The sequence below is a fragment of the Lactuca serriola genome, chromosome 8, assembly GCF_051521515.1.
Source record: "Lactuca serriola cultivar US96UC23 chromosome 8, Lser_US96UC23_V15, whole genome shotgun sequence".
NCBI lineage: Eukaryota > Viridiplantae > Streptophyta > Magnoliopsida > Asterales > Asteraceae > Lactuca > Lactuca serriola.
The window spans coordinates 252,381,302-252,389,251 of record NC_136415.1 but is presented as its reverse complement, the minus strand read 5'-3'; positions in this window follow the sequence as shown (position 1 = coordinate 252,389,251).

The following is a 7,950-nucleotide window of genomic DNA, read 5'->3' as shown; positions in this document are numbered from 1 at the left end:
CGAGTTCTATGAAGATTGCCTGGAGCTCGCTGAGTTGTTCTTGAAACTCGGCGAGTCATATGAACTTTCGCAGAGTAAGAGGGGTTTAAGTGTTCAAGGTTCAACCCTTCGTATCTGCACGCAGAATTAGCAGTGTAACATAGTCCCAAAACCCCAAAACCTCTTATGGGGTGTTCTGGTGAGGATTGGAAGCAAGTAGGAGATCCGCTCGAGGAACTCGGCGAGTTGCTCGCAGACTCAGCGAGTCGGGACACGAGTCGGCCCCATAGTCCCGAGTAGTGAGTCAAGGGTGACTCAGTGAGTGGAAAGAGGGACTTTGCGAGTAGGACCGGATTAGTAGGGGAAGGACTCGACGAGTCTGTGCCACGACTCGGCGAGTCCAGTCAACAGGAAGTTGACATTGACCAAGGAGTTGACCTTGGATCAGGGATGGGTCAGTCAATTGACCTAAGGATGTTTATGAGGGGCTAATCTATGTTTATGGGTTTGTAGCCGGAAGATTACCGGTGCAGCAGCCAGACGTCTAGCAGTCAGACTTTCGGTAGCTACTCTTCTAGGTGAGTTTCCTACCAGTAGTAACGGGTCTAAGGCACCAATGCCGGCCCGTATAGACGATATGTTAGTGTCGGAGTGTGAGCAGAGCCCGCATCTCACAGTTGAGTTTGATTATGATATATGCCAGTATGATAGAATTGTTTATACTCGTTGTCTGTGTGATACTTGTATGTTATGGTTGAGCAGCTGAGTGTGGGCGAGGTCTGTATCTCTTTGATAATGGAGTGTGGGCGAGGCCTGTATCTCCCAGATAGCAGAGTGTGGGAGAGGCCCGTATCTCTCGGATAGCGGAGTGTGGGCGAGGCCCGTATCTTCATGACTGTGGGCGAGGCCCATATCTCCTAGCTGTTCATTGTATGTTGTATGGTATGAGGTATTATGGGGGAACTCACTAAGCTTAGTGCTTACAGTTTCAGTTTTTGTTTCAGGTACCTCTTCTTCGAAGGGGAAGGAGCTTGCGCGGTAGTGGCCCATCACACACATGTCTCATATTTCCGCACTAGGAGATCTTCCTGGGGATTCGTACTCTGACACTTGTTATGTTTTTATGAAAATGTTTTCCAGACATACGATATCTTTTATGAAATGTTATGATCGGTGAACATTTTATTTCTAGTGTTTTACTAAGTATATTTTTTAAAAATGAAACTTTTGGCTCCTATTTTTAGGATGTTACAAGTTGGTATCAGAGCCTTAGTTTGAGGGATTAGGACACACCTTCGGGGGTGTCTGAACTCAAATCGAGGGATTAAAAGATTTTGAAAAAGAAAATGTTTTCTAAAGGGTTAAGTAAAGAGTTTTAAGAAGGAACAAAGTGTGTGATGTGCGCGACCGGCTGAGCTCGAGTAAGTATTCCCCAAAGTACCTGTACAAGCTTATGTTATGTTATCAGTTTCAGTATAATAGCATGCTAGAATAGGACTAAGGATCTAGGAGTAATACCTTATGTGCCTGCTTTATGTGCTTCAGTGTATGAAAATTGCATGCTAGAATTGAGTAGACAGCAGTAGGATAGCATGTTTAGGTTATGCCTGATAGTATGAGTTTAGCACTGTCTGCTAGTTCAGTTTTTCTCTATGGGAGCGGATTTGCTTGAGATTGTTTCCTTTTGTCTGAATGCTGCTTGCTTTGTGCTTCGTGGGACTCTGAGTGATGGGAGTTAGCCATTAGGTGAATACATCACATCACATGTGATCAGGGTTAAATAACCTTAGAGTGCTGGATTTGACCCTATTGCGCAACTCTTGTCTGAGTCTAACCGTCGTAGGGACGAGTTTGTTACTCGAAGGATTTATCTGGGCCTCATCACATGTGATGCTATTCAGGTAATGGCTAATTGGCATTACAAGGAGGCCTTCATCAGCTGAGGACCGGGTAGGGTGTGGACAGAGATTTCCCTAGGGCAAGCCTAGGATGAGTATAGCAGTGATCAGCCGTAGTGAATGGGATCTGGTGGAGTCGAGGCAGTCATTGAAGAAGGTACGGATAGATGTGGATGGTAGTATGGGCCCGTACTACTGAAAGCAGAGGATCCATACCCGAACCGAGGAAGGCCAAGATAAGACCAGGGAACTTGTAGTAGATGTGACCCCTCAAGAAGTATCAGTATCACTAACGAATGTTATTTATGTATTGCAGAATGGTGGTACTACGATCGAGGCCGATAGATGGCGGTTCAGGAGAGGGGTCAGGTTCGGGATCAGGCTCCGAGCCAGTAGATGAGGGACTATGCTAGTTCATCACTTCAGAGATCACTAGGGGTATCCTTCAGTTCACCCCCATTATCTTCGGGTCGATCAAGGAAGGGATAATCGAGTTGATGGAGGATCGCCTCCGGGTATTCAGGAGTGATACAGCTTCTGGCCAGTCGGGATCTCGCACACTGTCCTTCAAGGACTTCAGGGGCAGTGGTGCGCCGGATTTTCACGAGGCAAAGGACCCCATAGCTGCCAGACGATGGGTTGTAGACATTGAGTCTGTGCAGTTGACTAGCTTCTGCCCTAAGGGTTAAAGGTGAGGTATGCAATAGGATGTTTGAGAGATCGAGCTAGGGATTGGTGGGAGTTCGTTGGTGACTCGTTGGGAGCCTCGGTTGTTGAGGCTATGACCTGGTCGGACTTCGTGACCAGGTTCAGGTCAGAGTTTGTGCCGGCTGTCGAGCTTCAGCAGCTAGCCAGGGAGTTCTTAGACATTAGACAGACGACAGAGACTGTGGTGGAGATCATTGCCAAGTTCCGGAAGAGAACATTGTTGGTGCCCCAATACGCGGGTGATGGGGACATGAGGAGGACCCGCTATCATGACATGCTCCAAGCTGATATTCGGGAGCATGTCAGTTTTTCAGCTTGCCCCACCCTGGACTCTATGATTGCCAGGGCAAGGGAGAGGGAGATAGACCTGGAGCACATCTGGAAGAGGAAGGCAGAGGAGGGACAGGCAAGAGGGGCTTCGGGAAAGAAGCTCAGGGGATCAGATGGTACGCCGAAAGGCCAAAAGGGACCACGCCGCTGCGGGAAATACGGCAGGTCACATGAGGGAGCATGTAGATTGGGATCGTCGGGCTGCTACAAGTGCGGTAAGATGGGACACTTTAGTAGGGATTGTACCGCTCCTACATTTGTGATTCAGACATCGGAGATACTGTGTTTCCACTGCAACCAGAAGGGGCCACAAGAAGGCCAATTGCCCCCAGTTGACAGCATCAGCATCGATTAAGGCGCCGGCTCTAGCTACCCTGCAGATTACAGATGGCCGGCAGGGCAAGGCAGAGGCTCCAGTGGTGAGGAGTCGGGCGTTTCAACTGACGATAGAGGAGGCACGCGCCGCATCCGATGTGGTGACGGGTATGATTCTTTCCCTCTATCTTACTTTTATGATGTTATGATATTGATATGTGCTCTGTATATATGCATTAGGATCGTTCCATGTGAACGGTATTCCTGTTCAGGTGTTGTTTGACTCGGGTGCCACCCGGTCATTTGTTTCCCTTGCGCTTAGCAAGAGGTTTACTGAGTCTTCGAGCATGTTGGATTGTCCTTTAGAGGTGGAGATCGCCGATGATCGATCAGTGCAAGCGTCAGCAGTGTTCAACGATTGCGTTCTAAGGTTGTTTGAAGAGCGATACCTGGTGGATTTGGTTCCCATTCCGTTGCGTGGGAACAAGCTGATTATAGGCATGGATTGGTTGAGCCCTAATGGGGCGGTGATAGATTGCGCACAGCAGCTGGTGCGGATTAGGACCCCGAGTGGGGGAGAGTTAGTGATCCACGGTGAGAGGCCACAACGTGGACCCACAGTATGTTCAGCAGCAAGGGCTAGGCGCTACCTTCAGCAGGGTTGCGCGGGTTATGTCGCGTACGTTATGGGTACCCGGGAGGCGGGTAAGGCGACGGTGAGCGAGGTTCCAGTAGTGTGAGACTACGCTGATGTGTTCCCGGAGGAGCTCCCTGGAATACCTTCGAAGCGTCAGGTAGAGTTCAGGATCGACCTAGTTCCTGGTGCGGCTCCGGTAGCCAAGGCACCCTATCGGTTGGCTTCTCCCGAGATGCAGGAGTTGTCTACGCAGCTATAAGAGCTGCTAGACAAGGGATTTATTCGACCGAGCAGTTCACCTTGGGGAGCCCCGATCCTATTTGTGAAAAAGAAGGACGGGTCGCATCGGATGTGTATAGATTACCGGGAGCTGAACAAGGTAACGGTGAAGAACCGCTACCCACTCCCGAGGATTGACGACCTTTTTGATCAGTTGCAGGGAGCGTCTTGGTTCTCAAAGATCGATTTGCGTTCATGTTATCATCAGATGAGGGTCAGAGAGGAGGATGTGCAGAAGACCGCGTTTCAGACGCCTTATGGCCATTATGAGTTCGTGGTGATGTAGTTCGGGCTCATCAATGCTCCTGCTGCATTCATGGACCTCATGAACAGCGTGTGCCGACCGATGCTGGATCGGTCTGTGATAGTTTTCATTGATGACATCTTGGTTTATTCCAAGATGCAAGAGGAGCACGAGGAGCACCTGAGGGAGGTTCTGGAGACCCTGAGGAGGGAGGGCTTGTACGCCAAGTTCTCCAAATATGAGTTTTGGTTGCGCGAGGTGCAGTTTCTTGGGCACCTCGTCAACCAGAACGGGATTTCAGTAGACCCGGCTAAGGTGGAGGTCGTGATGAGATGGGAGGTTCCGAAGTCTCCATCTGAGATTCGGAGTTTCCTGGGATTAGCAGGCTACTATTGGAGATTCATCCAGGATTTCTCCAAGATAGCCGTACCCCTGACACGGTTGACTAAGAAAGCCGTGGTCTTTCGATAGGGGCCTGAGCAACAGGCAGCGTTCGAGATTCTGAGGCAGAGATTGTGCGAGGCGCCAATCTTAGCCCTATTCGAGGGCGTAGAGGATTTTGTGGTATATTGTGATGTGTCTATCTCATCCTTAGGCGCAATACTGATGCAGAGGGGTCATGTCATTGCCTACGCTTCGAGGCAGCTGAAGCCTCACGAGGCGAATTACCCAACACACGATTTAGAGTTGGGAGCGGTGGTCTTCGCCCTCAAGGTTTGGCGACATTACCTCTATTGGGTTCGGTGTACCATTTACACAGACTACAAGAGTTTGAGGTACCTCATGGATCAGCCGAATGTGAACATGAGACAGTGTTGGTGGCTCGATGTTGTGAAGGATTATGATTGTGAGATCCTTTACCACCCGGGGAAGGCCAATGTGGTGGCCGATGCGCTTAGCTGCAAGGCGGCACCGATCAGGGACATTTGCATGCGGATGACAGTGGTGATCCCGCTTTTGGAGCGGATTCGGGAGGCCCAGCAGGAGGCCATGAAGGAGGAACATCGGAAGAGTGAGCGCATAGTGGGTCAGGTTTCCTCTTTTGACTACGACAGCAGGGGATTATTGTCCTTACACCGCAGGATGTCGGTGCCGTACCTCGGAGGTGTGCGCCAGGTCTTGATGGAGGAGGCGCACCAATCTCGATTCTCCATTCATCCCGGGGCGACGAAGATGTATAGGGATCTTCGTCTGGACTATTGGTGGCCCTGTATGAAGCGGGATGTGGCTTGGTACGTCGAGCGGTGCTTGACCTGTAGGAAGGCCAAGGTCGAGCATCAGAGACCGCACGACAAGCTGCAGCCGTTGGATATCCCGATGTGGAAATGGGTAGATATTACGATGGAATTTATCACGAAGCTACCCAGGACCGCGTAAGGAGTGGATTCTATATGGGTCATCGTGGATCGGTTGACCAAGAGCGCCCATTTTATCCCAATTCAGGAGAGCATCTCGGCCAAGAAGTTAGCCGACATCTATATCAGGGAGGTAGTGGCGCGACACAGGGTGCCTGTATCAATGATTTCAGACATAGATGTGCGATTTACTTCCAGGTTTTGGAAGAAATTCCATGACGAGGTGGGTACTCGTCTGCATTTCAGCACCGCTTTTCACCTACAAACGGATGGTTAGAGCGAGCGGACCATCCAAATGTTAGAGGATATGTTGCGGACGTGTGTTCTGGATTTCGGGGGTAGTTGGGATACCTACCTCCCGTTGGCGGTGTTCTCATATAATAACAGCTATCATGCGAGCATCGACCATCCTCCCTTCGAGATGTTGTATGGAAGGAGGTGCAGGACCCCGATATGTTGGGGAGAGGTTGGCCAGAGGGTCATGGGAAGCACCGAAGTGGTGCTCCAGACGACAGAGAAGATCCAACAGGTCCGGAGTAGGCTCCAGACTTCCCAGAGTCGGAAGAAAAGTTATGCCGACAAGCGCCGTTCAGACTTGGAATTCCAGGTGGGGGATATGGTTCTCCTGAAGGTGTCGCCGTGGAAAGGCGTCATCCGATTCAGGAAGCGAGGCAAGTTGGGCCCAAGCTTCATCGGGCCATATAGGGTTGTAGCCCAGGTGGGCAAGGTGGCGTATAGGTTGGATCTGCCAGCCGAACTCAGCCAGATCCATAACACTTTCCACGTCTCTCAATTGCGGAAGTGTTTGGTAGACGACTCGGCCGTGGTGCCTTTGGAGGATATTCAGGTCGATGACAGCCTGAATTACATCGAGCGGCCTATGGCAATCCAAGACAGGAAGTCAAAGGATTTAAGGAACAAGAGGGTGGAACTCGTGAAGGTGCAATGGCAACACCAGAAGGGATTAGAGTGGACTTGGGAGCCGGTGGAAGAGATGATGGAGCATTATCCCGAGCTGTTTCTGGATCGAGCAGCAGACTTCGAGGACCAAGTCTAAAATAAGTGGGGGAGATTTGTAGCACCTAGTTCCTGGTACGTACTCCTTGTGATTTATATTTTAATTTTATGCATTTTTGCCCTGGACTCGGTAAGTTGAAGGACCAACTCGCCGAGTAGGAGCGGGACAAGGCGCGGGGTTTGAACTTTGTACTCGGCGAGTCGGTCCCTAGACTCGGCGAATAGACCCTGTTTGGACAAAAACCCTAATCCGGGTGTTTGCATCCTATTTAAACGCTCTAACTTGGCCTCCTTAGTCCCTAACACTTCCAGAGAACTGTAGAAAGAAATCCTAGCCCCCATATTGTTCTTGAGAGTGATTTTGGCTTTGTGGAGAAGGTTTGGAGCTTAGAGGAAGGAAGAGGAGGTTGAAGTGGGCAAGGAGGGGAGGTAGATCCGGAATCTACACTGTGAGAAGCTTCCATTCAGGTAGAAAAGTTCTTACCTTGTTCATTAGTTCATTAGATCCCCTTTTGTCCCAAATTAGTGGTTTCAAGCCCTAAAACCTCAAATTCCATGTATTTCTGCTTTAAGTTCTGAAAGGACTTTGGATTAGGATCTTATGGACATCCTAGTAGTATAAAGTCTCTGTGGTTGGAGTTATTGAGGCCCCTATTGAGTGTATGCCCCCTTAAAGAGCTTGGGTTTGCCTTCTTGAGCTTATAGGCCCATGCATGCACGTAAAGTTTGCAACTTTACTGTTGGATTAATGTCTAAGTCCATAACTATAATTGGTAAGACTTGACCCGACCCGGCATGGTCCATTTGGGTTGCATGGCATCATGCACTTGGATAGACTATAATGAGAGAAATAAGACACTTATGGTTATTAATATATTATAAGTTCTAGTATATTAATAATAAGAATAATAAGAATAATAAGATTATTTAATTAGTATTGATCAAGAATTAATCTAGGATTAATTAAGTGATCAAAAGAAGACTAATTAAATATATGGGTTGATTGTGTAAATCATCCATACTTGTATAGTGGGCTAATGCTCCATGGATAATCAAGTTGGTCTAAAACCCATAGGATGGTCCATGGATTCTCCATGGTGTATTTGTACCCATGGATCATGGAAATGAAAGGCCATGTCAATTAGGGTTTACATGGTGTAACCCTAACTATATAAGCATCTTATTCTT